The sequence below is a fragment of the Zingiber officinale genome, chromosome 3B (assembly GCF_018446385.1).
Source record: "Zingiber officinale cultivar Zhangliang chromosome 3B, Zo_v1.1, whole genome shotgun sequence".
NCBI classification, from domain to species: Eukaryota; Viridiplantae; Streptophyta; class Magnoliopsida; order Zingiberales; family Zingiberaceae; genus Zingiber; species Zingiber officinale.
The window spans coordinates 6,903,134-6,918,283 of NC_055991.1; positions in this window are offsets into that span (position 1 = coordinate 6,903,134).

Consider the following 15,150-nt stretch of genomic DNA (forward strand, 5'->3'; position numbering starts at 1 on the left):
ACATCGATGTACATCCGATTTAACAAAACGGAAATGATGAACTATTGTATGAAATTTGTAGTTTGAATGGAATCAGTTAATAACTGAACGGTTAAATAGAAAAAAAACATGCTTTGTTTTTTTTGGAATGATGGTAATTGATTGATTCGATGATTATTTAATTTAGTCAATTAACGAATTAATTGGTTTCTTAGCCGTTGATTGGGAATTAAAATTTAGAGAATTTTTTTAAATATCAATCTAGCAACATCAATCCACTGCTTATTATGTAATAGTTTTCCAACTAATGTGAGTTGGTGTAATTAATTTTTCAATTTTAAAATCGAGATCTAATGAATACATCAAAATAATTGATATTTTTTAAAAAAAATTTGAATTTTCGAATAAACAAAATCAAAATTTTGAATTCAATCAGTTCAGTTGATTAATTTAGTTTAACCGATTTTTTTGCTCACCTTAAAGAAAATGGACGATTAAAAATGAATCAAAATTATTATTTCCTTCATTTTTAGTCTTGATCAGAACACAAATCTGAACTTATGTCTATATCAAGAACAATTATTGTAGTTAATAAAGATAATTCTTACCCATAATCAATTTACCAAATGAGGAACCATTAACAAGTTTAAAAGAACTGCATCCTTCCTTCCAAATGGTTCTTCCAATGTTGGCTTGCTTCTTGCAGTTTTCTTTTTGGAAATATTTGGTAGATAAAATGACTAATCGCAATTTAGTCATGAGAAGTAGAATTCTATTGTTCCTATCTCAAAGTCATACAGACATGTTTAATTCGTAGAGAGTAAACACCATGTCTTAAAAGGGTCTAGACAAAATTTCCAAGTAGAAATAGAGACACTAACTTTTTTAGGAGGTATTTAATATAAATTTATCTGTATAATAATTCCAAAGACATCATTTGATTAACCACAATGATTAGGTAAAATGATAACATTTCGGATCATATCTATAAGTTACTTGTTCTCAGGGGTGTAATCGAGCCGAGTCGAGCCGAATTCTTGAATGTTTGAGTTTGACTCGTTTATAATCGAGCCGAGCTCGAGCTTTATTTAACGAATATATTCATAGCTCACGAGCTTATTCGAGCTTTTATCAAGCCTAAACGAGCTTAATAAATATAAATTATAAATTTAAATATTCATTAAAAACTAAATTATATATTTTTAAAAAATTATAATATTCTTATTAAAATTTATAATTTTATTCTAATAAATAAATTCAATATATTTGTCTATATTTTTTATAAGTAGAGTGTAAAATCTATAAATTCAATATCAAAACTATTATATTTTTTTTAAGTTGATTCATGAGCTTAACGAACATGTTCACGAGCTAACGAGTCGAATATTGTAAAGCTTGAGCTTGGTTTGCTTATCTTAACGAGTCTCATTAAACGAGCTTGAATGAGCTTTTATCGAATCGAGCTTCGAATATCTCACGAGCTTCGAATATCTCACGAGCGGCTTGACTCATTTACACCCTTACTTGTTCTTGGTTTCATGTTTTCTATTCCTTAAACTATTTTTATAAATAGAATAGACCGAATTTTACTATAAAAAATCAAATAAATTAAACTAATAAATAATCAGTTAATTAAATCAGTTATCTAATTAATCGATTTTTTATAATAGTCTACTATACTATTGGATAGTCAAATCAAAAATCAAAATTTTAGAGATTTTTAAAAAATAAAAGCTCACTAATATCAATCCATTGCATGCGATATAACAGTCCATTGTACTGATTTAGTTTAATTGGTTTTTAAATTTTAAAATAAACAAATAAATTGATATATCAATTTTAAAAAAAATAAATTTCTGAATAAATGAAACTGAATTTTCAAATTATGCTCATTAATTTGGTTTAACTCTTTACCGGAAAATGGACGATGAAAAATCAAACTTTGAAGAATAGGTTAGATGATTATTAATAAGCCTCTTATAATTTACATTAAATCTTTATATATTCATGAAATTTATATTACTTCTTAAACTATTTGCAAATATTTTTCACATCTATTATTTTTTTATAATTAAATTTTATATAAGTTAATAAATAAATTTATTCATAAATTATTTAAAAATATAGTAACGAAACTTATTTATTTTGTATATTCTTTATATAATCGAGCAAATATAAACTAGTTTTATGGAATTAAACACTAAACTTATCCATGAAGATTCAATTCATTTAAACCCTTACTAAAATATGATTTAACTAAAATTTTACATTAGTGCAAATATGCTTAACAAATTTTGGTCGGTCGTTGGTTATAATGATATATATATCTATATATTTTTCTTATATGCTATTTTTTATTATGATTATTTTATCATGAACTTATTTATTGTTATTAGAATTTACCAAAATGACTATATTGTTCTACCATTCAAGTTTATAAGTTTATTTGCCTCCCGACTATGGTGTGAGGTGCTTCTATGATTAATCATGTTTTCAGAAGTCAGATTTCTATTTACCGTGAAATTATATTCCTCCAATGGAAAATAATTTTAGAACGTTGGTTACGGAACGACGTGTTATTTGTATCTTTTGATTTATCATGATAACTGATAAATTTTTTTTTTTATGAAATTAGATCAATCATTTCTAGAATTAATATGTGTGAAGAGTTTGATACTTGAATTAAAAAAATTATCAATTTATTTGTAATCCTTGTGTAAAATTTGTTTAATGAGACAGTAATTTTTTTTTTATAACAAGTATTCTGATTTTACATTTTGACTAATCCTAGGGTTAGATTATCTAACCTCACATGTTCTACACCAAGTAAATTTAAAAAATATGATGACTCTTGAAATGATGCCTCATATTTATTAATCATTCAATCATCGTAAATGTGTCCGTGTGGAAATTAAACTCTTATTATTTTAGAAATACATGTTGAACTACGTTGTCAAACGAGCTAAACTGTAATAAAACGGATCAGCTATTTGGTGGGGTGAGGCGGCCCGATCCATCATCTCGACGGATTAAGAAATCTCCAATTCAACTCAAGGTGAATTACAGATTAGGTGGATCAACCCACAAGCCCATATATATATATATATATATATATATATATATATATAATTTAGATTACGACTTAGACCAGTCAAATCCATTAACCTATTCAATTTTTTTACTTTAATTTTAAATTTTGAAGTTTTTTTTTACAATCAAGCAAACCCAAATTTATCATGGACCAATCCGTGTGGATCACGAGCCGATCCCAAGTGAGTTAATCCATCTAGATCCATTTTTAAATAAATTGATAAAATTTATATTCCACTCACTTAAATTATTTAAAGAGAGAGATAATCCAACGGTCCAACTCATGAACGATTACCAACTCTATTAAAAATACGTGCCCTTACCCGAGTTGGCACTAAAGTAGTGAGTAGAAAGTACATGTCACAATGTACTTTGTGCTTATAGCAGGGATTATGAGGTCAAACATGGAGCATTATGCATAAAACGGCAAATGACATCGTTGCTTCCTTTATCATTCGTAGCATCCCATCGGCGTCGGCGAGCTGTTAGGGGTTCAGGCGGTCAAGCAGACAGACTAAATAGATTGGTCATTCTAGACGGGCCAAGCAAACCTAATCAGTTGTTGATCAAGCCGTTAGAGGTCATATCCGGCTAATCCATTAAGACGATTAGGAGAATAGTCCAAATGAATGAATTGAATATTCCATATTTATTTCAACACTTGATTTAATTTAACTTAATTTAAATTTTATTTATATATTTCATGCTTTAAGAATAATATTTTCATTTTTATTTATTCTATCCCACCAACCAGGAAGATTAGCATCCAATACTCTTACGATCGTGAGATTTAAAATATTTCATAAATGAGAAATTTAATTGATAATATGGATATGAGGACTATAAATTTTCGGAGAAATATTCAATATTACTGTAAATGCTCTAAGCAATAGCATAAAATAGCCTAAAGGATTGATGCTTAGTTCCAAAAGTGAAAAATTAGAAACAATTTTTTTAATATTTCTTGTTGAAAAAGATAAAAAACACTAATTTTCTTTAGTTATTTTTATATAAAAATATATATATTATCTTACATTTTAGGATTGACAATGTTAATACCCAAGGTAATTTTGATGTTATCAATCAAGTTCAGTTAGGTCCTGTTATGTCTGATCCTTATATCTAAGTGTGCAGGAGCATAGGAACACAAACAATCGAACGGAACACGCAGCTAGCAAGAAGGACAATATGAGAAGGGAGTCGACGAGGTCGGTGCATCCGAAGGACGAGATGTTGTGAAAAACTACACCGACGAACGAGAAGGATGGGCACGACATTTGAGGGATGAGAAGCCGGGAAGGAAGTCTGCTCAAAGAGAAGGTCGGAGTTGAATTTGGGTGAGCTCAACTTTGATTAATCGGAGGTTCACCTATGCGAAGAACTACGCGAAGAGATCAACATTGAGCTGAGTTGCCCTATGGAACGCGCCTTCCTGTTAGGATCGATGATCGCGGCTAGAGAGGGGGGGGTGTGAATAGCCGACCCCAAATTGCTCGTTTCTTCCTACGATTAGGGTTAGCGCAGCGGAAATAACTAAATAGAAACGAAAAGAGGAAAGATTAAACCTCAAACTCGAACTCGACGATGTAACGAGGTTCGGATATGAAACTCCTACTCCTCGGCGTGTCCGTAAGGTGGACGAAGCCTATCAATCCGTCGGTAGATGAGTCCCCGAAAAATCGGCTAATAAGAACTCCTTCTGGGTGGAGAAACCTCGCCACAATGTTTTGCAAAAGCAATACAGGAGTAGAAAGCAGCAAAAAGCAAAATACAATACAAATGTATGAAACACCTTCGCTTACTTGCCTTCTCTTCGATTGGATGAAGCAGCAGCTTCACAAGATGCCTACAACAGCAGGAACCAGCCGATGAAGCTCACACGAAGCTTCAAGCAGAAGCGAGCTCAGCAAAGCTCAAATCACAGCAGTGAAGAAGAACAGCAGCTCTGTTCCAAGGAGAAAGAAGAAGAAGAATCGGACCAGCAGAAGAAGTTTTCTGTAGCAGCCCTCAGCCATATCTGCATGCACCTGCGAAGAAGAAGCCAGAAGACAGCAGAAGACAGAAGACCGTTGTGAGCCAACGGATAGTTCTGGACCGATCAGGCTGAAGCCTGATCGGTCCAGGGACCGATCAACATGCATGTCCCTTCCTTTTCTCCCGAACTTCTTGCATTCTGATCGTTGTTTCCTGATCGGTCTGTAGACCGATCAGATAACACTCAGTAGGCTACTGTTTGGTTACTGATCGGTCACCAGACCGATCCAGATACCCAGTGTATCACTGGATCGATCCACTGATCGATCCAGAGCTTGGTTTTTGCCCAAACCAAGTCCCAAACCTTTCAAACCAACATCCGGTCAACCTTGACCTGTTAGTACATCATGCTTAGCATCCGGTCACTCCCTTGACCTGCTAAGACTCCCCACCAAGTGTCCGGTCAATCCCTTTGACCCACTTGGACTTTTCTCTTCGTGTTAAGTATCCGGTCACTCCCTTGACCTACTTGACCTTCTCAACATCAGATGTCCGATCAACCTTGATCCATCTAGATTTTTCCTTGCCCGGCTTCACTCACCAGGACTTCCCAACTGCCTGGCTTCACTCACCAGGACTTTCCCTTGCCTGGCTTCACTCACCAGAACTTTCACCAACTGCCTGGCTTCACTCACCAGGACTTTCACTTTCACCTAGCTTCACTCACTAGGGTTTTCACCTGGCTTTACTCACCAGGATTTCCAATTGCCTGGCTTCACTCACCAGGACTTTCCCACTGCCTGGCTTCACTCAACAGGACTTATTCGTCTGCCTGGCTTCACTCACCAGGACTTTCCACATCCGGTCCATAAAACGAGCTATCGAGCCCTCTCTGACCACAGTTCGGAGAACGAGCTACCGAGCCTTCTCCAACTTCCATCCGGTCCAGAGAACGAGCTCCCGAGCCCTCTCTGACCACAGTCCGGAGAACGAGCTACCGAGCCCTCTCCGACTTCCCATGTGCCAAGCTTCCATACTTGGACTTCTCCGTGCCAAGTCTCCATACTTGGACTTTTCCCGTGCCAAGCTCCCTGCTTGGACTTTTCACCATGCCAAACTCATTGCTTGGACTTTTCCCATGCCAAGCTCCCTGCTTGGACTTTTCCGAGTCATGTCAACTCACCTCGGGTCAACCAGGTCAACCTTGACCACGGGTTGCACCCACAATCTCCCAAGCTTGTATCCTTGTCAATCATCAAGATACAACTTTTCTGTTCACGTCAAACATTGTCAAACATAACTCGTCAAACATCAAAACACAACTCGAGTCAAGTCAACTCGAGTCTGGTCAACCAGGTCAACCTTGACCTAAGGTTGCACCAACAATCTCCCCCTTTTTGATGTTTGACAAAACTCATAATCAAACCCATAATCAAGTTAGGTTAACCCGATAACCTAACTTAGGTTTTCCAATGTTCTTCCCTGAACATTCTCTAGACATTCTCCATTCTCCTTTCTACTCTCCCCCTTTTTGACACACATCAAAAAGAGTGAATCAAGGTCAAGAGTTTCTTCCTAATGAAAGTCTCATACCTTTCATTGAAACTCTTAATTTCCCCCTTGATACTAAGGTCCAACAATTAACTTAGTGATAATCACATATCACTCAAGTCTTTAGGAGTAAAAACTCCCCCTAAAAGTCAACTCCCCCTTGACTAATAGGTAAAACTCCCCCTAAAGATCAACTCCCCTTGACCATTGCACCAACAATGTCTTGGAGAGTTTCAAACCTTTAGAAATCCAAAACACCAACTCCCGAGCTGAAATTTCAGAAATTTCAGACAGCACAGTCGAAACTGGCACGCCCTGATCGGTCACCAGACCGATCAGGTGACCGATCCACAACTGCCTGGACCGATCAGACTCCCTTCTGATCGGTCCACAACCTCTGATATCAGTTCTGAATTTCCTTCCGAAATTCAGAAACCTCTATAAAATCACAGAAAATTTCAAAAATTGTAAGATTTTGAGGATACACTCCTCATAACATATACTATCATGGAAAAATAGTTTTCTATGAAAATAAGTTCCATTTTTAAATCTTGATACAAAGTTCAAAAGTCTTTGAAATAGCTCAAAGTTAATTCATCTTTGTATCACTTTGCTCAATGATGAATGCTATCACTAGAAAAGCTTCATCAATGTTTTTCAAATCGATTTTGAAATGATTTTAAACCATTTAATTTAGGATCACAATCTTTGGGCTAAATGTACATGACTTGTACATAAGCTTTCCCTATGATCCCCAATTTTGAATTAGGCTCATCTAGGTACAAGAACTATGCACCTTGATCCTAGCTAACTCACAATCCTAATATCTCACACACATTTAAGGTGTATCAAACACATCCAAGTCAATTTTGATGTGAGATATGAGTTTAGGTTAGCTTAATCTAAGTTCTCATGCATTTTTCTAAATAACAATTTCATATCCATATCAAATTATGTTTTAGTCCTTAAATCAATTTCATTGATCATTAATGCACAAGATGATGACATGACATATAATTGTATCATAAATGAAAACATGTGCCAATGTCATGATGTCATGGCATAAAGTGTGAAACTTAAATAAAGCATGACATTTAAACTAACCTAAGCGTTATCATGACATTTCAAATGATCATAGATTAAATATGATGTCATGACATGGCATATGACAAACAATATATGGCAAATAACATGTCAAGGTATAGAAAATACCTAATTCTAGCCTTAGTTGCCATTTTTGATAATTTTGATCATTTTGCCATAAATTCTATATTCCTAAGTGTAATAGACCTAAAATCACATCCTCAAGACTTTTAGATCACTATGTGCCAACTAGATTGACTCTAGAAAATTCCTCAAATGTGGTTGGCACATTCTAATCACCTTAGGAATAATTCTTAATTTCATTTTCAAGGTTTGATTACACCTTGAAAATTTCTAAAGTGTCACCTTTTGCCATGATTAGGTTAACTACCTAGTCAAGTAAAGTTGGCACACCCTAAACCATCTAGCGTGATGGAATCACGCTCTTAGGAACCCAATACCTTTTGGAGCTCATTGGGTTCATTAAGTATTCACTAGGGATGACTTCCCTAGCAACCCTCCTAAATGACCCTCCTAGGCTTTAAAGCCTTGGTCATTCGGGACTCAACAAGATCAACTTTAGGGGTGACTCCCCTTGTGACCTTGGTGATGGTCTTCCTAACCCTAGGTCTTGTTCCATAATCGAATGGAACATTATGATAAGTGGGCTTGACCACTTGGGACTTAGGTTTGTGACCCAAACCTTTCTTGTCCTTGGACTTGGGTTTTTGACCCCTAGACCCTAAAGTCAAGTCCTCAAGAGCCTTTTCTAGAGAGTCAAGTCTTGACCTCAAGACTTGATTTTCTTTCTCTAATACCTCAAGCTTTAATTTATCATTTTTCTTTGAGGTATTCCTAGGCATGTGTCTAGTTGATTTGGGATTTCTACCTAGGTTCTCCCTTACCTTAGATGAGTTAATCCTAGGATTGACTTTCCTAGTGTTATCCTTATCTAGGCTCACATGTTTGGCACCTAAGCATGTGTATCGATTTCTAATGTTATCATGCTTACCATTATTAACAATAGCAATAAGGCTACTAGCATGTGTCTTATGATTATTGCAATAATGTGCCTTAGAGATTACCTTAGGGTTTGCCTTAGCTCCCCCTATCGATGTGCTCGTCTTCTTGTCCTTGTGAGGTTGCCTCCCCCTCGGACATTGACTCCTATAGTGTCCCCTTTGATTGCATTGAAAGCACACCACGTGCTCTTTGCCTTTGCGTATCGGGACTCCGGCTTTCTTGACCTTTGGCGCCGGTGGAGACTTTCTAATCCTCTTTGGACACTTACTCTTGTAATGTTCATACTCCCTACACTCAAAGCACATTATGTGTAATTTATTTGAAATTGAAATGCTTGAGTTACCTAGGGTTGAGGATGGATGAAGACTTTCTTCTTCATCCCTTCCGGAGGTAGAAGCTTCTTCCTCTTGCTCCGAACTTGAAGAGGAACTCTCCTCCTCTTCTTCTTTAGATGTTGAGTAACCCTCAACTTCTAAATCCATCCCTCCATGATGTGAACTCCTTGGCTCACTTGACTCCTCTTCATGGCTTGAAGTGGAGTTCCCCTCATGGAACTTAGCCAAGTTGTTCCACAACTCCTTGGCATTGTTGTATCCACCTATCTTACATAGAATGTCATTAGGTAATGAAAATTCAAGAATTTTCGTTACCTCATCGTTGATTGTGGATTGGTGGATTTGCTCCTTCGTCCACTTTTTCTTCTCTAGGGTTTCTCCGTCTTTATCCACCGGATGAGTAAACCCTACCTGCACACAACTCCAATTCTCAAGATTAGTCATAAGAAAATATTTCATTCTTACCTTCCAAAACGCGAAGTCGTCGCGATCGTAGAAGGGTGGAATCGTGATGTCCTCTCCGAGTTGATCCATCTCTAGCTTGTGCTCCCTCGGGTGTTAATCCGGCGAAGAGCGACCTCGCTCTGATACCACTTGTTAGGATCGATGATCGCGGCTAGAGAGGGGGGGTGTGAATAGCCGACCCCAAATTGCTCGTTTCTTCCTACGATTAGGGTTAGCGCAGCGGAAATAACTAAATAGAAACGAAAAGAGGAAAGATCAAACCTCAAACTCGAACTCGACGATGTAACGAGGTTCGGAGATGAAACTCCTACTCCTCGGCGTGTCCGTAAGGTGGACGAAGCCTATCAATTCGTCGGTGGATGAGTCCCCGGAAAACCGGCTAATAAGAACTCCTTCTGGGTGGAGAAACCTCGCCACAATATTTTGCAAAAGCAATACAGGAGTAGAAAGCAGCAAAAAGCAAAATACAATACAAATGTATGAAACACCTTCGCTTACTTGCCTTCTCTTCGACTGGATGAAGCAGCAGCTTCACAAGATGCCTACAACAGCAGGAACCAGCCGATGAAGCTCACACGAAGCTTCAAGCAGAAGCGAGCTCAGCAAAGCTCAAATCACAGCAGTGAAGAAGAACAGCAGCTCTGTTCCAAGGAGAAAGAAGAAGAAGAATCGGACCAGCAGAAGAAGTTTTCTGTAGCAGCCCTCAGCCATATCTGCATGCACCTGCGAAGAAGAAGCCAGAAGACAGCAGAAGACAGAAGACCGTTGTGAGCCAACGGATAGTTCTGGACCGATCAGGCTGAAGCCTGATCGGTCCAGGGACCGATCAACATGCATGTCCCTTCCTTTTCTCCCGAACTTCTTGCATTCTGATCGTTGTTTCCTGATCGGTCTGTAGACCGATCAGATAACACTCAGTAGGCTACTGTTTGGTTACTGATCGGTCACCAGACCGATCCAGATACCCAGTGTATCACTGGATCGATCCACTGATCGATCCAGAGCTTGGTTTTTGCCCAAACCAAGTCCCAAACCTTTCAAACCAACATCCGGTCAACCTTGACCTGTTAGTACATCATGCTTAGCATCCGGTCACTCCCTTGACCTGCTAAGACTCCCCACCAAGTGTCCGGTCAATCCCTTTGACCCACTTGGACTTTTCTCTTCGTGTTAAGTATCCGGTCACTCCCTTGACCTACTTGACCTTCTCAACACCAGATGTCCGATCAACCTTGATCCCTGGATTTTTCCTTGCCCGGCTTCACTCACCAGGACTTCCCAACTGCCTGGCTTCACTCACCAGGACTTTCCCTTGCCTGACTTCACTCACCAGGACTTTCACTTTCACCTAGCTTCACTCACTAGGGTTTTCACCTGACTTTACTCACCAGGATTTCCAACTGCCTGGCTTCACTCACTAGGACTTTCCCACTGCCTGGCTTCACTCACCAGGACTTTCCACATCCGGTCCAGAGAACGAGCTACCGAGCCCTCTCTGACCACAGTTCGGAGAACGAGCTACCGAGCCCTCTCCGACTTCCATCCGGTCCAGAGAACGAGCTCCCAAGCCCTCTCTGACCACAGTCCGGAGAACGAGCTACCGAACCCTCTCCGACTTCCCATGTGCCAAGCTTCCATACTTGGACTTCTCCGTGCCAAGTCTCCATACTTGGACTTTTCCCGTGCCAAGCTCCCTGCTTGGACTTTTCACCATGCCAAACTCCCTGCTTGGACTTTTCCCATGCCAAGCTCCTTGCTTAGACTTTTCCGAGTCAGGTCAACTCACCTCGGGTCAACCAGGTCAACCTTGACCACGGGTTGCACCCACAATCTCCCAAGCTTGTATCCTTGTCAATCATCAAGATACAACTTTTCTGTTCACGTCAAACATTGTCAAACATAACTCGTCAAACATCAAAACACAACTCGAGTCAAGTCAACTCGAGTCTGGTCAACCAGGTCAACCTTGACCTAAGGTTGCACCAACACTTCCATGGCCGGAAAGCTCATTCGATGAACAGTATGAAGGCGCCTTCCAGCCTTCGCTTACCGTTAGTCGAGGATAAAGTTTTATCCTCGGTGGATAAACTTTATCCGATGGAAGACACCTTGGACCTCTTTAGAAGTACCTTCAAGTTGATGATAACTTTTTATAAGCGCTATAAAAAAATCCTCGGACTTAGGAAATAATCATCAACTTTAGTATTCATTTTCTAGCAACTTTCTGAGCGTTCAACAAGTATAAGAGGCTTCTCCACCATCATCGAATGAGACTTTTTTAGTGCTTTTATTTGTCTTGGATTAACAACCACCTACGTTGTAACCGAGCTAATAATTCTTTTGTCTCTTTTCTTTTAAAGTTGTTCATTTATTTTTATTATAATTGTGCTACTGCTACTAATTCGAGTTGAAAGATTGGGAAAGACTTATTTGATTTTCACATAGGCAATTCACTCCCCTCTTGTCAACCCCACTGCATTAACAATTGGTATCAGAGACAGAATGCCTCAGAAGGACTAACCGCCAACTGAAGTACCAACACGATGGTCAGACTAAGCATCTACCCACCGAAGTTCGAGGGAGAATTTGCGACATAGAAAAAACTCATGGAGGTATTCTTTAAAACAAACTTTGAATTGCTTTTAATTATTAAATATAGTTTTGTAACTCTCATAAACCCACAAGGAAATGAAAAAGAAATGGATCAAGAAGGAGCAAGCAGACTTCGTAGCAAATGAACGAACCAAGTTCTGTTCGGCGTACTTCCATCTCAGGAAGTCAATCAAATCGGAGATTACGAATTAGCAAAGGAATTTCCAAAGCAAAGCTCGCGAGACGGGACCTGCTCCGGAACCAACTGACGAACCTCCGGATGGAAGAAAGTGAAACAGTCGCATATCTGCACTCATCACCGGATTCACAAATCTTGGAGAAAAAATAACGAATCGAGATTCATTAAGGTACGCTTTAAATGTATTTCCTATGACACCCAAGTGGACATTTATAGTCGACTCGTTTTATATATCTTAAGACCTCGAAGTTAGTTCATTAGAAATTCTGTTTTCTACTTTTGAACTTCACGAATCAAGATGTACAGACTTATAAAATAAAGAAGAAAAGACAGCCCATAACATAACTCTAAAGGCCAACTAGAAAGATAAACCAAATCCAGACTCCAAAGAATCAATCGATGAAGATGAAGTAGCATTATTGGTAAGAAAATTTAACAAGTTTATTAAATCTAATAAATTTAATAAGTTATTGGCGAAAAAGTATTTTCGGAGCAAAAGAAAGGTCCAATGCTATAACTGCCAAGGAGAAGAGCACATCAAGGACGACTTCCTCGAACTGAATAAGGAGGGCAAGAGCAAAAGACCAACAAGATCTTGAAAGCCACATGGGATGAATTGTCGTCCTCCGAATCCGAGATCAAAGCTTACGCTGGACTAGCTCTAATGACATACCACCAAGAAGAAGATGAAAGTAACTTAGAGATAAACATCGATGAAGGGGGAAGATCATCAGAGAAAAGCTGTGATGAAGAGAAAGTATCAGAACACGAGATAAGTGAGGTACGTGTGCTATCTCCCAAACAATCTTTTAAATTTATCAAAATGTTTTCTAAAAATATGTGTAAATTAGAAAACTAAAATATTAATTTGAAAAGACAATTAGCTAATGCATGCCCACTAGAATTGTTTGATAATTTAAAATTAGAAAATTAAAAATTAAAAACATAAATAGAGAAATTGAAAGATTACCCTGCATGTTCTAACTACATTCAACAAAAGTTTAGAAATTATGGTAGAATCAATTGGTACATTAGAAATCACCAGAGATAAATTAAGAAAATTCCTAAAAATTATGTATCTCTCAAATTTTTAGTAAATTTAGTAGGCAGGAACTTATATTGGGTTCCAAAAACTTCTTCAGGAACTTATATTGGGTTCTAAAAACTTTTTAAATTAAACTCTAATTTTTTTAATTATTAGGATATAATTTGTCTCAATAGAAAAATATTTTTAAAATTTTTTCTGTTTGTATTTTGAGTTAATTTTTTTCTATGATATCTGATGATTTAATTTACAAACAATTTTTTTTTCATATTTTATTTACTGTTGAGTTATTTTTTATAAAATTATTAACAAAAATCATACTTTGAAATTTAAATTTATTTCGTAAATTTAAATTTTGAAAATCTTATTTTTCTTTGATAAAAAATAATATTCTCTATCCATATAAATATTTTTAATTTTTTAAAATAATATCTGATTTATTACAAATTATTTTCTAAAAAAATAATTATTAACATTAAAAATTCAAGAAAATACAAATTCTGAAAATTTTATTTTATTTTTAGTTAAATAATATATCACATATATTCAAGGAAAAATAATAAAAAATTTAGAGTTAAAAATAATAATAATAAATAAATAAAATATTTTTAAAGATTTATTAATGAAAATTAGCTTACTGGTAATTGTTGTAATGTATCCTCGAAAAGTTTTTCAAATTTTTCTAATAGTTTACTTTATTTTTTAAAATTTTTTCCTAATTATTTTACGTGATCAAAGGAGGAGAAATAAGTAAAAGTTAAGGGGGATTAAGGAGAACTTGGTATAATTCCTATAATTTTTATCCTTGTATTTATTTTTTTCAATTAGCTTATTTAATTCATTGTTTTACTATATCATTTCATTACATTTTTAACTCTAACTTGAATTTGAGTTGATACACATCAAAAAAGGGAGAGATTGTTAGTACCCGAGATAGTTTTGATGTGGTCAACCAAGTTCAGTTATGTCCTGTTATGTTTGATCCTTGTGTCTAAGTGTGCAGGAGCTTAAGAACACAAGAAGTCAAGCGGAAGACGCAGCTAACGAGAAGGATGGTACGGGAAGGGAGTCAACGGGTTCGGTGCATCCGAAAGACGAGATGCTGCGGAAGAGTATACCAGTAGACGAGAAGAATGTGCGTGACGTTTGAGGGACGAGAAGTCGAGAAGGAAGTCTGCTCAAGGAGAAGGTCGGAGTTGAATTTAGATGAGCTCAACTAACCTACCCGAAGAAATCAGCGTTGAGCTGAGTTGCCCTGTGGAAGGCACCTTCCATGACTAAAAGGCGCCTTCAATGAATAGTATGAAGGTGTCTTCTAGCCTTTGAAGGCACCTTCGCTAGCCGTTAGTCGAGGATAAAGTTTTATCCTCGACGAATAAATTCTATCCGATGGAAGGTGCCTTGGACCTCTTTAGAGGCACTTTCAAACCGCGGATAACTTTTTCCAGGGATTATAAAACACCCCTGGACCTAGAAAATAATCATCAACTCTAGTATTTATTTCCTAACAACTTTCTGAACATTCAACAAATGAAAGAAGCTTCTCCGTCTTAATTGAAGGAGACTTTTTTAGTGCTTTTATTTGTCTTAAATTAACAACCACCTAAATTGTAACCAAATAACTCTTTTGTCTTTTTTCTTTTAAAGTTATGTATTTATTATTATTATAATTATACTATTGCTACTAATCCGAGTTGAAAGATTGAGAAAGACTTGTTTAATTTTCACATAGACAACTCACCCCCCTGTCAGTTTCACTGTACCAACAGACGGTCAATGACATTAGAAATCATATCTTTCTCCCTCCTTGGACT